Genomic DNA, 16,551 nt, shown 5'->3' with positions numbered 1-16,551 from the left:
TGGTGTTTTTCGGGTTTGTTTGCTGTGTGCGTAGTGTGCTGTATGTGTTGTTGGCATGTATGGTAGTGAGGGACTTGTGCTGCTTCTTGGTGATCCGGTGTGTGTACTCTGTGGTGGTCCGCTGTGCGTGCCGTTGGTCTCGTGTGTTTTGCGTTGTGTTGTCCATGGTCTGTGGATGCCGCTTGTTTTCCGTGTGTTGCGTGTTGTCCGTGTTGTGTGTACTTAGTACGTGTAATGTGTGTAGTGTACGTTCCTTACTGCTTGTTGAGTACACCGTTCTCTGTATTTCTCACTGTGTGGTGTGTGATGTGTGATGCTGGTATTTGTGAGTCGTGTTGTGTGGGTTGAGCGGTTCTTTGTGCATTGTATATTTTGCTTTTTCTGATGAGTTATCTGTTGGCGGCTGTCTATGTTGTTTGTTTGGTGTGTGGCTCTCCCAGTCTAATGTTTACTGTGAAATGTGTCTGGTCTTCTGTTGTCTGTCGTGCTACGTACTGTGTTCTGGGTTTTGTGGGTGCTGTCTATACACTTTCTGGGTGTTACATACCGGGTAGACGTTGGGTGGTCTGTGTAATTTGCGCATCGCGTGTGATGTTGATTTAGCCTTGTGTCGGACGTGTTGTGTGCATGTGTTTGTTGTGTGTGTGTGTGTGTGTGGGTGGGTTCTGGTTCGCGCTGCCTGCGTGTGGGTCTGTGTGTGCTCTGTACTGTATGCTTGTGGTTGTGTGTGTTGTGCGTTACAGGTGTGGTGCATGTGTTTTCGTCAGTTGTGTGTGGATTTGTATGTGTTGTGTCAGTTTTGTGTGTGTGGGGTTGTGATTTCTGTGTTGTGTCCGAGGGTTGTGTTTGAGTGTCTGTGCGTGTGTGTGGTGGTTACGTGTGTGATGTGAGATGTGTTTTCCATGTGTGGTTGTGCTTGTTTAGTGTGCCTCATTGTGTGTCCTTGCAAGTACTCTCGCAAATGCGATCCGTGTGTTTTGTGAGAAACATGTGCTCTTGCTGTGTCTGGTGTGTGCCCCGTGACTGTTGGGTTGTTACATTTTGTGCTTTGTGTGTGCGTGCATTGCGTGTGCGTGCCCGTGTTTCTGTATGCGTGCGGGGGTGTCTGCGTGCGGTGGTGTGCGGGGAGTGCAGCGGGTGAAATGTGTGCTACGTGCGTTTATCGTAGGTTGTGTGTTTCACGTGTAGTTTTGTATGTGTCGTGTGTGTTTTGCGTGTTTGATTGCGATACGTGTTTGACTGTGTTTGAAAGGTGTGTATAACTGTTCGTTATGTGTGTCAGGGGAGATGTGTTATCTGTATGTTTCTTTGCTTGTGTCGTGTGCCTCATTGTCTTTGTGGTGTGTACATGGTTAACTGCGGTTTGTGAGAATTGCGTGCCTTCATGTTTCTGTGGCGTCTGTGGTGTATGTTGTTTCATATCCTGTGCTGTTTGCGTGTTGCGTTTTCCTGTGATTTCCATGTCTGAGTTTGTGGGTGTTTACTGGTGTTTCTTGTGGTTATTCCTTGCGTGTGTGTTGCGTGTGGCTTTATGTGTGGTATGTAGTGGTTGTGTCGGTCTGTGTGTTGTGCTGTCAATGCAGGGTGTTGTGTGTGTTATGAGTTGTGATGTTTATTTAATTGGTGTGTGCTGTTTGTGTGTGTTGTGTGATGTATGGGTTCTCTGATCCGTGTACTATTTTGTGTGTTGTGGTAATGTATTGGTGTGTTTCTTCTAATGTGTGTGTGTGTGGTGTGTGCGATGTTTATGCTGTGCACCTTCTCTGTGATACGTTTTGTGTTTGTTGGGTTTTGTGTTATGTGTGAACTGCAGTGCTTGCCTTCTGCGCATACGGTAGGGCGTGTCTCGTGGTGTTTGTTGTGTGATGGTGTGTGTATTCTGTGCTGTGTTCCATTTTGTGTGCTGTGTTGTTTTGTGTTTTCTGCTGTGAGGTCTGTGATCTGTTGGTTTAATGTGCGTGGCGGAGTTTATGTGGTCGTGTGTGTGTTTCCTGTGTGTCGTGAGGGTTATGTGTGTGTGACGTGTGCAGTTTGGGTACTTTGTTGTTTGCGGTGTATGTTCTGTGTGTATTTCTCTGTGGAGTGCTGTGTGACTGGTGCGTTTGTGGGTGGGTCTGTGTTGGGTGTTGTGTGCTTGGAATGTGTCTTTGTGTGTTGTGTGTTTGGCGTCTTTTGTGTAGCGTGTTGTGTTCGTGGTTGGGACTGTTATGTGGTCTGTGAGTGGGTTTCTTTTCCATGTTTAGTGTGGTGTTACCGCACGTGTGTTTCACGATGTGCAACGTACTGTGTTCTCAGTTGCGTGTGTGCTGTGTGTCTGTCTTCTTATCTGTTTTGCGAATTGTGCGTGTGTTGTGTCATCTGTGTGCTGTACGTGTTGTGTGGGGTATTAATTGTGTGCTGTGTCGTATGCTTTGAATGTATGTTGTGTACTTTGCATTGTGCCATCTGTGAGGCCCTGTGTGACGTATGCTTTCGCGTGTGTTTTGTGTGGGGTGTGTAGTGTGCGAAATGCGTGTTTCATAAATTCGGGGTTCTTTTTGTTGGGGATTGTGTGTGGTTTGCACGTGTTGTATCCGTGGGGTGCGTTTTGCATGTGTGATCGTGATTTCTGTGTGGCTTGTGTTTGACAGTTTGTGTGTGTGGTTGGCTGTTTGAGTAATGCGTGAAATTTGTGCTGCTGTGTGTGCTGTGGTGTGGTCATGCTTGGCCAGTGAGCCCCACTGTGTGTGTCTGTGCTTACTCGGGGAACCGTGGTTCATGTGTCTTGTGTGCAGTTATGTTCTCGGTGTGTGTGGGGTTTGATGCTTAGGGTGATGTGCTGTTTGTGCGTTGAGAGACTTCTGCATTCAAGCACACTGAAGACGGACGGCCTCTCGTGCTTGTCCGTTTTCTCCACAGGTTTGCAACCCTCCGGGAGGGCCCTGTTTCCTGAGGGCGCTAGGAGAGGACGCAAGGAGCCCCCTCAAGCCCTTTAGTGGCAATGCCCTGATGATGCCTTTGCAGTAAAGAGTCAGACACTGCTGCAGGAGAGAGCCTTATGCCAGACCTTGCTGGGGAAACAGTCCACCGTGCACTGAGGGGACCCTCCGTGGGAGAATACTAGGTTGCTTTCGCCTTGCGTGCAATTTGCTCCTCCGTGATATGGGAAGCAGTAAACACTGTAGTAGAAGGCGGTCTTCTCTGTACGCCCTGTGCTATCTCAAAGACGTCAGTGGGCTTCGAATAGGCCTTAGCACTAGCCACACGGGAAGTTGCAGAACAAGAGGCTCTGAAATAACAGCAGTGGACGCAAGTCAGCGTTGGATTCAGCTTACGTGGGTGAAAGAAAGCAGTGCAGGATGCCCCATTCAGGGAATCATTGACACCGTTGCAGTGGACGCTGAAACTGAGCCTGCAATGTGCTTTCCGTGTCTGCCCTGTGTGCCTGCACTCTAAGCACCTGAGTGAGGTCTGCTGTGTAGAGCTCTCTTCTGCTGAGCGGCAGATGCTCGCTTGTGTGGCCATTAACATGAGGCCTTCCTTGCTGAGGGTGCCTGGCTGTCAGAAAACATGCCCGCATACAGCGAATTTGGCTTGGAAGTTTAAAAAAGTCGCTTTTCTCTGCTACTTCCTGGCTGCTGCAGAGAGGCCCAGGTTGGTCTGTGGGGTATGCACACCGGTCTACCGTGCCACAGTCTGAGCTTTGAAAACGAAGTGTACATTGGCTTCAGTCCCCCAGCATCATGTCAGCAAGAGGTGTGTGCAAGCTTCTCCAAGGCCTGGTGGCCGATGGGCCCTAAGCCTCAGAGCTGTCGGCGCTGAGGCTGTCTCCGTCCAAGTGATTGGCTCCTCAGACATATCCAGACTGACAGCTAAACACTGCTGTGGCAAGGTGAGCTTCTTACATACAGTTGTGCTCCCAGACACAAGGACACTGTGAAGAGGTCTTCCGCCCAGCCTCAGGGGAAGAGGCAGAGCAAGTCGCTTTCTGCACAGCATTGGATGCAGGACGCATGGGCGTTCTGTTCAACAGGCGAAAAGCAGGCAGCACCAGGAGCCTCTGTCAGGGAAGCTCCTCTTTATGGCTAGTGAGGCTTAATTCAAACCGGCAATGGAAATTGTCCTGGGGTAGGTAACTGAGCTCTAACTTCACGACCTGACACTTCCAGTGACACTCTCCTCACTCGTACAGAGTGAAATGGCCAAACGTAGGTGTGCGTGGTGTCCTCTCTGAATGCACCTTAAGTCCAAGAGATACGGGTGCTGCGAATAGGACTTGCAACTAGGTTTAAGGGAAGGTGCTGTTGGGACTCCTTCAGCTGATCATCCTGTCATCAGAACAAAGCTCTTCTCTGGGCCAGAACTCCATCAAGCTGAACTAACCGTGTGCAGCACAGCTCTCTCTTTGCGATCTGCAGGGGGGAAAGAATCCTTTGCTAGGATTCTAAAGCTAAACTGCTTAAGGGCAGTCCTAAGACTTCTGCATTCAAGCACACTGAGGAAGAAAGTCTTTCGTGCTTGGCTGTTTTCTCCACAGGAGGTCCTTGTTTCCTGGGGGTGCTAGAAGGGGATGCACAGAAGTGGAGCGTCCCGGTGAGTAACAGCAATGCCATGAAGATGCCTTAGTAGTAAAGTGTCAAACACTGTGCAGAAGAGCCTTCTGCCAAACTCTGCTGGGGAAACCATCCACCGTGCACTGAGGAGACCCTCCCTGAGAGAATACTACGCTGATTTCCCCTTGCATGCAACTTGCTCCTATGTGAAATAGAAAACTTAGTGAACATTGCCCTAGAAGGCTGTACACTTGATCTCTTTGGTGTTTTTCGGGTTTGTTTGCTGTGTGCGTAGTGTGCTGTATGTGTTGTTGGCATGTATGGTAGTGAGGGACTTGTGCTGCTTCTTGGTGATCCGGTGTGTGTACTCTGTGGTGGTCCGCTGTGCGTGCCGTTGGTCTCGTGTGTTTTGCGTTGTGTTGTCCATGGTCTGTGGATGCCGCTTGTTTTCCGTGTGTCGCGTGTTGTCCGTGTTGTGTGTACTTAGTACGTGTAATGAGTGTAGTGTACGTTCCTTACTGCTTGTTGAGTACACCGTTCTCTGTATTTCTCACTGTGTGGTGTGTGATGTGTGATGCTGGTATTTGTGAGTCGTGTTGTGTGGGTTGAGCGGTTCTTTGTGCATTGTATATTTTGCTTTTTCTGATGAGTTATCTGTTGGCGGCTGTCTATGTTGTTTGTTTGGTGTGTGGCTCTCCCAGTCTAATGTTTACTGTGAAATGTGTCTGGTCTTCTGTTGTCTGTCGTGCTACGTACTGTGTTCTGGGTTTTGTGGGTGCTGTCTATACACTTTCTGGGTGTTACATACCGGGTAGACGTTGGGTGGTCTGTGTAATTTGCACATCGCGTGTGATGTTGATTTAGCCTTGTGTCGGACGTGTTGTGTGCATGTGTTTTTTTTTTTTTTGTGTGTGTGTGTGTGTGTGGGTGTGTGGGTTCTGGTTCGTGCTGCCTGCGTGTGGGTCTGTGTGTGCTCTGTACTGTATGCTTGTGGTTGTGTGTGTTGTGCGTTACAGGTGTGGTGCATGTGTTTTCGTCAGTTGTGTGTGGATTTGTATGTGTTGTGTCAGTTTTGTGTGTGTGGGGTTGTGATTTCTGTGTTGTGTCCGAGGGTTGTGTTTGAGTGGCTGTGCGTGTGTGTGGTGGTTACGTGTGTGATGTGAGATGTGTTGTCCATGTGTGGTTGTGCTTGTTTAGTGTGCCTCATTGTGTGTCCTTGCAAGTACTCTCGCAAATGCGATCCGTGTGTTTTGTGAGAAACATGTGCTCTTGCTGTGTCTGGTGTGTGCCCCGTGACTGTTGGGTTGTTACATTTTGTGCTTTGTGTGTGCGTGCATTGCGTGTGCGTGCCCGTGCTTCTGTATGCGTGCGGGTGTGTCTGCGTGCGGTGGTGTGCGGGGAGTGCAGCGGGTGAAATGTGTGCTACGTGCGTTTATCGTAGGTTGTGTGTTTCACGTGTAGTTTTGTATGTGTCGTGTGTGTTTTGCGTGTTTGATTGCGATACGTGTTTGACTGTGTTTGAAAGGTGTGTATAACTGTTCCTTATGTGTGTCAGGGGAGATGTGTTATCTGTATGTTTCTTTGCTTGTGTCGTGTGCCTCATTGTCTTTGTGGTGTGTACATGGTTAACTGCGGTTTGTGAGAATTGCGTACCTTCATGTTTCTGTGGCGTCTGTGGTGTATGTTGTTTCATATCCCGTTCTGTTTGCGTGTTGCGTTTTCCTGTGTTTTCCATGTTTGAGTTTGTGGGTGTTTACTGGTGTTTTTTGTGGTTATTCCTTGCGTGTGTGTTGCGTGTGGTTTTATGTGTGGTATGTAGTGGTTGTGTCGGTCTGTGTGTTGTGCTGTCAATGCAGGGTGTTGTGTGTGTTATGAGTTGTGATGTTTATTTAATTGGTGTGTGCTGTTTGTGTGTGTTGTGTGATGTATGGGTTCTCTGATCCGTGTACTATTTTGTGTGTTGTGGTAATGTATTGGTGTGTTTCTTCTAATGTGTGTGTGTGTGGTGTGTGCGATGTTTATGCTGTGCACCTTCTCTGTGATACGTTTTGTGTTTGTTGGGTTTTGTGTTATGTGTGAACTGCAGTGCCTGCCTTCTGCGCATACGGTAGGGCGTGTCTCGTGGTGTTTGTTGGGTGATGGTGTGTGTATTGTGTGTTGTGTTCCATTATGTGTGCTGTGTTGTTTTGTGTTTTCTGCTGTGAGGTCTGTGATCTGTTGGTTTAATGTGCGTGGCGGAGTTTATGTGGTCGTGTGTGTGTTTCCTGTGTGTCGTGAGGGTTATGTGTGTGTGACGTGTGCAGTTTGGGTACTTTGTTGTTTGCGGTGTATGTTCTGTGTGTATTTCTCTGTGGAGTGCTGTGTGACTGGTGCGTTTGCGGGTGGGTCTGTGTTGGGTGTTGTGTGCTTGGAATGTGTCTTTGTGTGTTGTGTGTTTGGCGTCTTTTGTGTAGCGTGTTGTGTTCGTGGTTGGGACTGTTATGTGGTCTGTGAGTGGGTTTCTTTTCCATGTTTAGTGTGTGTTATCGCACGTGTGTTTCACGATGTGCAACGTACTGTGTTCTCAGTTGCGTGTGTGCTGTGTGTCTGTCTTCTTATCTGTTTTGCGAATTGTGCGTGTGTTGTGTCATCTGTGTGCTGTACGTGTTGTGTGGGGTATTAATTGTGTGCTGTGTCGTATGCTTTGAATGTATGTTGTGTACTTTGCATTGTGCCATCTGTGAGGCCCTGTGTGACGTATGCTTTCGCGTGTGTTTTGTGTGGGGTGTGTAGTGTGCGAAATGCGTGTTTCATAAATTCAGGGTTCTTTTTGTTGGGGATTGTGTGTGGTTTGCACGTGTTGTATCCGTGGGGTGCGTTTTGCATGTGTGATCGTGATTTCTGTGTGGCTTGTGTTTGACAGTTTGTGTGTGTGGTTGGCTGTTTGAGTAATGCGTGAAATTTGTGCTGTGTGTGCTGTGGTGTGGTCATGCTTGGCCAGTGAGCCCCACTGTGTGTGTCTGTGCTTACTCGGGGAACCGTGGTTCATGTGTCTTGTGTGCAGTTATGTTCTCGGTGTGTGTGGGGTTTGATGCTTAGGGTGATGTGCTGTTTGTGCGTTGAGAGACTTCTGCATTCAAGCACACTGAAGACGGACGGCCTCTCGTGCTTGTCCGTTTTCTCCACAGGTTTGCAACCCTCCAGGAGGGCCCTGTTTCCTGAGAGCGCTAGGAGAGGACGCAAGGAGCCCCCTCAAGCCCTTTAGTGGCAATGCCCTGATGATGCCTTTGCAGTAAAGAGTCAGACACTGCTGCAGGAGAGAGCCTTATGCCAGACCTTGCTGGGGAAACAGTCCACCGTGCACTGAGGGGACCCTCCGTGGGAGAATACTAGGTTGCTTTCGCCTTGCGTGCAATTTGCTCCTCCGTGATATGGGAAACAGTAAACACTGTAGTAGAAGGCGGTCTTCTCTGTACGCCCTGTGCTATCTCAAAGACGTAAGTGGGCTTCGAATAGGCCTTAGCACTAGCCACACGGGAAGTTGCAGAACAAGAGGCTCTGAAATAACAGCAGTGGACGCAAGTCAGCGTTGGATTCAGCTTACGTGGGTGAAAGAAAGCAGTGCAGGATGCCCCATTCAGGGAATCATTGACACCGTTGCAGTGGACGCTGAAACTGAGCCTGCAATGTGCTTTCCGTGTCTGCCCTGTGTGCCTGCACTCTAAGCACCTGAGTGAGGTCTGCTGTGTAGAGCTCTCTTCTGCTGAGCGGCAGATGCTCGCTTGTGTGGCCATTAACATGAGGCCTTCCTTGCTGAGGGTGCCTGGCTGTCAGAAAACATGCCCGCATACAGCGAATTTGGCTTGGAAGTTTAAAAAAGTCGCTTTTCTCTGCTACTTCCTGGCTGCTGCAGAGAGGCCCAGGTTGGTCTGTGGGGTATGCACCCCGGTCTACCGTGCCACAGTCTGAGCTTTGAAAACGAAGTGTACATTGGCTTCAGTCCCCCAGCATCATGTCAGCAAGAGGTGTGTGCAAGCTTCTCCAAGGCCTGGTGGCCGATGGGCCCTAAGCCTCAGAGCTGTCGGCGCTGAGGCTGTCCCCGTCCAAGTGATTGGCTCCTCAGACGTATCCAGACTGACAGCTAAACACTGCTGTGGCAAGGTGAGCTTATTACATACAGTTGTGCTCCCAGACACAAGGACACTGTGAAGAGGTCTTCCGCCCAGCCTCAGGGGAAGAGGCAGAGCAAGTCGCTTTCTGCACAGCATTGGATGCAGGACGCATGGGCGTTCTGTTCAACAGGCGAAAAGCAGGCAGCACCAGGAGCCTCTGTCAGGGAAGCTCTTCTTTATGGCTAGTGAGGCTTAATTCAAACCGGCAATGGAAATTGTCCTGGGGTAGGTAACTGAGCTCTAACTTCACGACCTGACACTTCCAGTGACACTCTCCTCACTCGTACAGAGTGAAATGGCCAAACGTACGTGTGCGTGGTGTCCTCTCTGAATGCACCTTAAGTCCAAGAGATACGGGTGCTGCGAATAGGACTTGCAACTAGGTTTAAGGGAAGGTGCTGTTGGGACTCCTTCAGCTGATCATCCTGTCATCAGAACAAAGCTCTTCTCTGGGCCAGAACTCCATCAAGCTGAACTAACCGTGTGCAGCACAGCTCTCTCTTTGCGATCTGCCGGGGGGAAAGAATCCTTTGCTAGGATTCTAAAGCTAAACTGCCTAAGGAGAGTCCTAAGACTTCTGCATTCAAGCACACTGAGGAAGAAAGTCTTTCGTGCTTGGCTGTTTTCTCCACAGGAGGTCCTTGTTTCCTGGGGGTGCTAGAAGGGGATGCACAGAAGTGGAGCGTCCCGGTGAGTAACAGCAATGCCATGAAGATGCCTTAGTAGTAAAGTGTCAAACACTGTGCAGAAGAGCCTTCTGCCAAACTCTCCTGGGGAAACCATCCACCGTGCACTGAGGAGACCCTCCCTGAGAGAATACTACGCTGATTTCCCCTTGCATGCAACTTGCTCCTATGTGAAATAGAAAACTTAGTGAACATTGCCCTAGAAGGCTGTACACTTGATCTCTTTGGTGTTTTTCGGGTTTGTTTGCTGTGTGCGTAGTGTGCTGTATGTGTTGTTGGCATGTATGGTAGTGAGGGACTTGTGCTGCTTCTTGGTGATCCGGTGTGTGTACTCTGTGGTGGTCCGCTGTGCGTGCCGTTGGTCTCGTGTGTTTTGCGTTGTGTTGTCCATGGTCTGTGGATGCCGCTTGTTTTCCGTGTGTTGCGTGTTGTCCGTGTTGTGTGTACTTAGTACGTGTAATGTGTGTAGTGTACGTTCCTTACTGCTTGTTGAGTACACCGTTCTCTGTATTTCTCACTGTGTGGTGTGTGATGTGTGATGCTGGTATTTGTGAGTCGTGTTGTGTGGGTTGAGCGGTTCTTTGTGCATTGCATATTTTGCTTTTTCTGATGAGTTGTCTGTTGGCGGCTGTCTATGTTGTTTGTTTGGTGTGTGGCTCTCCCAGTCTAATGTTTACTGTGAAATGTGTCTGGTCTTCTGTTGTCTGTCGTGCTATGTACTGTGTTCTGGGTTTTGTGGGTGCTGTCTATACACTTTCTGGGTGTTACATACTGGGTAGACGTTGGGTGGTCTGTGTAATTTGCGCATCGCGTGTGATGTTGATTTAGCCTTGTGTCAGACGTGTTGTGTGCATGTGTTTGTTGTGTGTGTGTGTGTGTGTGTGTGGGTTCTGGTTCGCGGTGCCTGCGTGCGGGTCTGCGTGCGCTCAGTACTGTATGCTTGTGGTTGTGTGTGTTGTGCGTTACAGGTGTGGTGCATGTGTTTTCGTCAGTTGTGTGTGGATTTGTATGTGTTGTGTCAGTTTTGTGTGTGTGGGGTTGTGATTTCTGTGTTGTGTCCGAGGGTTGTGTTTGAGTGGCTGTGCGTGTGTGTGGTGGTTACGTGTGTGATGTGAGATGTGTTGTCCATGTGTGGTTGTGCTTGTTTAGTGTGCCTCATTGTGTGTCCTTGCAAGTACTCTCGCAAATGCGATCCGTGTGTTTTGTGAGAAACATGTGCTCTTGCTGTGTCTGGTGTGTGCCCCGTGACTGTTGGGTTGTTACATTTTGTGCTTTGTGTGTGCGTGCATTGCGTGTGCGTGCCCGTGTTTCTGTATGCGTGCGGGGGTGTCTGCGTGCGGTGGTGTGCGGGGAGTGCAGCGGGTGAAATGTGTGCTACGTGCGTTTATCGTAGGTTGTGTGTTTCACGTGTAGTTTTGTATGTGTCATGTGTGTTTTGCGTGTTTGATTGCGATACGTGTTTGACTGTGTTTGAAAGGTGTGTATAACTGTTCGTTATGTGTGTCAGGGGAGATGTGTTATCTGTATGTTTCTTTGCTTGTGTCGTGTGCCTCATTGTCTTTGTGGTGTGTACATGGTTAACTGCGGTTTGTGAGTATTGCGTGCCTTCATGTTTCTGTGGCGACTGTGGTGTATGTTGTTTCATATCCCATGCTGTTTGCGTGTTGCGTTTTCCTGTGATTTCCATGTCTGAGTTTGTGGGTGTTTACTGGTGTTTCTTGTGGTTATTCCTTGCGTGTGTGTTGCGTGTGGCTTTATGTGTGGTATGTAGTGGTTGTGTCGGTCTGTGTGTTGTGCTGTCAATGCAGGGTGTTGTGTGTGTTATGAGTTGTGATGTTTATTTAATTGGTGTGTGCTGTTTGTGTGTGTTGTGTGATGTATGGGTTCTCTGATCCGTGTACTATTTTGTGTGTTGTGGTAATGTATTGGTGTGTTTCTTCTAATGTGTGTGTGTATGGTGTGTGCAATGTTTATGCTGTGCACCTTCTCTGTGATACGTTTTGTGTTTGTTGGGTTTTGTGTTATGTGTGAACTGCAGTGCTTGCCTTCTGCGCATACGGTAGGGCGTGTCTCGTGGTGTTTGTTGTGTGATGGTGTGTGTATTCTGTGCTGTGTTCCATTTTGTGTGCTGTGTTGTTTTGTGTTTTCTGCTGTGAGGTCTGTGATCTGTTGGTTTAATGTGCGTGGCGGATTTTATGTGGTCGTGTGTGTGTTTCCTGTGTGTCGTGAGGGTTATGTGTGTGTGACGTGTGCAGTTTGGGTACTTTGTTGTGTGCAGTGTATGTTCTGTGTGTATTTCTCTGTGGAGTGCTGTGTGACTGGTGCGTTTGTGGGTGGGTCTGTGTTGGGTGTTGTGTGCTTGGAATGTGTCTTTGTGTGTTGTGTGTTTGGCGTCTTTTGTGTAGCGTGTTGTGTTCGTGGTTGGGACTGTTATGTGGTCTGTGAGTGGGTTTCTTTTCCATGTTTAGTGTGGTGTTACCGCACGTGTGTTTCACGATGTGCAACGTACTGTGTTCTCAGTTGCGTGTGTGCTGTGTGTCTGTCTTATCTGTTTTGCGAATTGTGCGTGTGTTGTGTCATCTGTGTGCTGTACGTGTTGTGTGGGGTATTAATTGTGTGCTGTGTCGTATGCTTTGAATGTATGTTGTGTACTTTGCATTGTGCCATCTGTGAGGCCCTGTGTGACGTATGCTTTCGCGTGTGTTTTGTGTGGGGTGTGTAGTGTGCGAAATGCGTGTTTCATAAATTCGGGGTTCTTTTTGTTGGGGATTGTGTGTGGTTTGCACGTGTTGTATCCGTGGGGTGCGTTCTGCATGTGTGATCGTGATTTCTGTGTGGCTTGTGTTTGACAGTTTGTGTGTGTGGTTGGCTGTTTGAGTAATGCATGAAATTTGTGCTGTGTGTGCTGTGGTGTGGTCATGCTTGGCCAGTGAGCCCCACTGTGTGTGTCTGTGCTTACTCGGGGAACCGTGGTTCATGTGTCTTGTGTGCAGTTATGTTCTCGGTGTGTGTGGGGTTTGATGCTTAGGGTGATGTGCTGTTTGTGCGTTGAGAGACTTCTGCATTCAAGCACACTGAAGACGGACGGCCTCTCGTGCTTGTCCGTTTTCTCCACAGGTTTGCAACCCTCCGGGAGGGCCCTGTTTCCTGAGGGCGCTAGGAGAGGACGCAAGGAGCCCCCTCAAGCCCTTTAGTGGCAATGCCCTGATGATGCCTTTGCAGTAAAGAGTCAGACACTGCTGCAGGAGAGAGCCTTATGCCAGACCTTGCTGGGGAAACAGTCCACCGTGCACTGAGGGGACCCTCCGTGGGAGAATACTAGGTTGCTTTCGCCTTGCGTGCAATTTGCTCCTCCGTGATATGGGAAACAGTAAACACTGTAGTAGAAGGCGGTCTTCTCTGTACGCCCTGTGCTATCTCAAAGACGTAAGTGGGCTTCGAATAGGCCTTAGCACTAGCCACACGGTAAGTTGCAGAACAAGAGGCTCTGAAATAACAGCAGTGGACGCAAGTCAGCGTTGGATTCAGCTTACGTGGGTGAAAGAAAGCAGTGCAGGATGCCCCATTCAGGGAATCATTGACACCGTTGCAGTGGACGCTGAAACTGAGCCTGCAATGTGCTTTCCGTGTCTGCCCTGTGTGCCTGCACTCTAAGCACCTGAGTGAGGTCTGCTGTGTAGAGCTCTCTTCTGCTGAGCGGCAGATGCTCGCTTGTGTGGCCATTAACATGAGGCCTTCCTTGCTGAGGGTGCCTGGCTGTCAGAAAACATGCCCGCATACAGCGAATTTGGCTTGGAAGTTTAAAAAAGTCGCTTTTCTCTGCTACTTCCTGGCTGCTGCAGAGAGGCCCAGGTTGGTCTGTGGGGTATGCACACCGGTCTACCGTGCCACAGTCTGAGCTTTGAAAACGAAGTGTACATTGGCTTCAGTCCCCCAGCATCATGTCAGCAAGAGGTGTGTGCAAGCTTCTCCAAGGCCTGGTGGCCGATTGGCCCTAAGCCTCAGAGCTGTCGGCGCTGAGGCTGTCTCCGTCCAAGTGATTGGCTCCTCAGACATATCCAGACTGACAGCTAAACACTGCTGTGGCAAGGTGAGCTTCTTACATACAGTTGTGCTCCCAGACACAAGGACACTGTGAAGAGGTCTTCCGCCCAGCCTCAGGGGAAGAGGCAGAGCAAGTCGCTTTCTGCACAGCATTGGATGCAGGACGCATGGGCGTTCTGTTCAACAGGCGAAAAGCAGGCAGCACCAGGAGCCTCTGTCAGGGAAGCTCCTCTTTATGGCTAGTGAGGCTTAATTCAAACCGGCAATGGAAATTGTCCTGGGGTAGGTAACTGAGCTCTAACTTCACGACCTGACACTTCCAGTGACACTCTCCTCACTCGTACAGAGTGAAATGGCCAAACGTAGGTGTGCGTGGTGTCCTCTCTGAATGCACCTTAAGTCCAAGAGATACGGGTGCTGCGAATAGGACTTGCAACTAGGTTTAAGGGAAGGTGCTGTTGGGACTCCTTCAGCTGATCATCCTGTCATCAGAACAAAGCTCTTCTCTGGGCCAGAACTCCATCAAGCTGAACTAACCGTGTGCAGCACAGCTCTCTCTTTGCGATCTGCAGGGGGGAAAGAACCCTTTGCTAGGATTCTAAAGCTAAACTGCTTAAGGGCAGTCCTAAGACTTCTGCATTCAAGCACACTGAGGAAGAAAGTCTTTCATGCTTGGCTGTTTTCTCCACAGGAGGTCCTTGTTTCCTGGGGGTGCTAGAAGGGGATGCACAGAAGTGGAGCGTCCCGGTGAGTAACAGCAATGCCATGAAGATGCCTTAGTAGTAAAGTGTCAAACACTGTGCAGAAGAGCCTTCTGCCAAACTCTGCTGGGGAAACCATCCACCGTGCACTGAGGAGACCCTCCCTGAGAGAATACTACGCTGATTTCCCCTTGCATGCAACTTGCTCCTATGTGAAATAGAAAACTTAGTGAACATTGCCCTAGAAGGCTGTACACTTGATCTCTTTGGTGTTTTTCGGGTTTGTTTGCTGTGTGCGTAGTGTGCTGTATGTGTTGTTGGCATGTATGGTAGTGAGGGACTTGTGCTGCTTCTTGGTGATCCGGTGTGTGTACTCTGTGGTGGTCCGCTGTGCGTGCCGTTGGTCTCGTGTGTTTTGCGTTGTGTTGTCCATGGTCTGTGGATGCCGCTTGTTTTCCGTGTGTTGCGTGTTGTCCGTGCTGTGCGTACTTAGTACGTGTAATGTGTGTAGTGTACGTTCCTTACTGCTTGTTGAGTACACCGTTCTCTGTATTTCTCACTGTGTGGTGTGTGATGTGTGATGCTGGTATTTGTGAGTCGTGTTGTGTGGGTTGAGCGGTTCTTTGTGCATTGTATATTTTGCTTTTTCTGATGAGTTATCTGTTGGCGGCTGTCTATGTTGTTTGTTTGGTGTGTGGCTCTCCCAGTCTAATGTTTACTGTGAAATGTGTCTGGTCTTCTGTTGTCTGTCGTGCTACGTACTGTGTTCTGGGTTTTGTGGGTGCTGTCTATACACTTTCTGGGTGTTACATACCGGGTAGACGTTGGGTCGTCTGTGTAATTTGCGCATCGCGTGTGATGTTGATTTAGCCTTGTGTCAGACGTGTTGTGTGCATGTGTTTGTTGTGTGTGTGTGTGTGTGTGTGTGGGTTCTGGTTCGCGGTGCCTGCGTGTGGGTCTGCGTGCGCTCTGTACTGTATGCTTGTGGTTGTGTGTGTTGTGCGTTACAGGTGTGGTGCATGTGTTTTCGTCAGTTGTGTGTGGATTTGTATGTGTTGTGTCAGTTTTGTGTGTGTGGGGTTGTGATTTCTGTGTTGTGTCCGAGGGTTGTGTTTGAGTGGCTGTGCGTGTGTGTGGTGGTTACGTGTGTGATGTGAGATGTGTTGTCCATGTGTGGTTGTGCTTGTTTAGTGTGCCTCATTGTGTGTCCTTGCAAGTACTCTCGCAAATGCGATCCGTGTGTTTTGTGAGAAACATGTGCTCTTGCTGTGTCTGGTGTGTGCCCCGTGACTGTTGGGTTGTTACATTTTGTGCTTTGTGTGTGCGTGCATTGCGTGTGCGTGCTCGTGTTTCTGTATGCGTGCGGGGGTGTCTGCGTGCGGTGGTGTGCGGGGAGTGCAGCGGGTGAAATGTGTGCTACGTGCATTTATCGTAGGTTGTGTGTTTCACGTGTAGTTTTGTATGTGTCGTGTGTGTTTTGCGTGTTTGATTGCGATACGTGTTTGACTGTGTTTGAAAGGTGTGTATAACTGTTCGTTATGTGTGTCAGGGGAGATGTGTTATCTGTATGTTTCTTTGCTTGTGTCGTGTGCCTCATTGTCTTTGTGGTGTGTACATGGTTAACTGCGGTTTGTGAGAATTGCGTGCCTTCATGTTTCTGTGGCGTCTGTGGTGTATGTTGTTTCATATCCCGTGCTGTTTGCGTGTTGCGTTTTCCTGTGATTTCCATGTCTGAGTTTGTGGGTGTTTACTGGTGTTTCTTGTGGTTATTCCTTGCGTGTGTGTTGCGTGTGGCTTTATGTGTGGTATGTAGTGGTTGTGTCGGTCTGTGTGTTGTGCTGTCAATGCAGGGTGTTGTGTGTGTTATGAGTTGTGATGTTTATTTAATTGGTGTGTGCTGTTTGTGTGTGTTGTGTGATGTATGGGTTCTCTGATCCGTGTACTATTTTGTGTGTTGTGGTAATGTATTGGTGTGTTTCTTCTAATGTGTGTGTGTGTGGTGTGTGCGATGTTTATGCTGTGCACCTTCTCTGTGATACGTTTTGTGTTTGTTGGGTTTTGTGTTATGTGTGAACTGCAGTGCTTGCCTTCTGCGCATACGGTAGGGCGTGTCTCGTGGTGTTTGTTGTGTGATGGTGTGTGTATTCTGTGCTGTGTTCCATTTTGTGTGCTGTGTTGTTTTGTGTTTTCTGCTGTGAGGTCTGTGATCTGTTGGTTTAATGTGCGTGGCGGAGTTTATGTGGTCGTGTGTGTGTTTCCTGTGTGTCGTGAGGGTTATGTGTGTGTGACGTGTGCAGTTTGGGTACTTTGTTGTGTGCGGTGTATGTTCTGTGTGTATTTCTCTGTGGAGTGCTGTGTGACTGGTGCGTTTGTGGGTGGGTCTGTGTTGGGTGTTGTGTGCTTGGAATGTGTCTTTGTGTGTTGTGTGTTTGGCGTT

Source organism: Manis javanica, chromosome 9, assembly GCF_040802235.1.
Source record: "Manis javanica isolate MJ-LG chromosome 9, MJ_LKY, whole genome shotgun sequence".
Taxonomy (NCBI): Eukaryota; Metazoa; Chordata; class Mammalia; order Pholidota; family Manidae; genus Manis; species Manis javanica.
The sequence above is the reverse complement of the archived record's forward strand: the minus strand, read 5'-3'. Positions refer to the sequence as shown.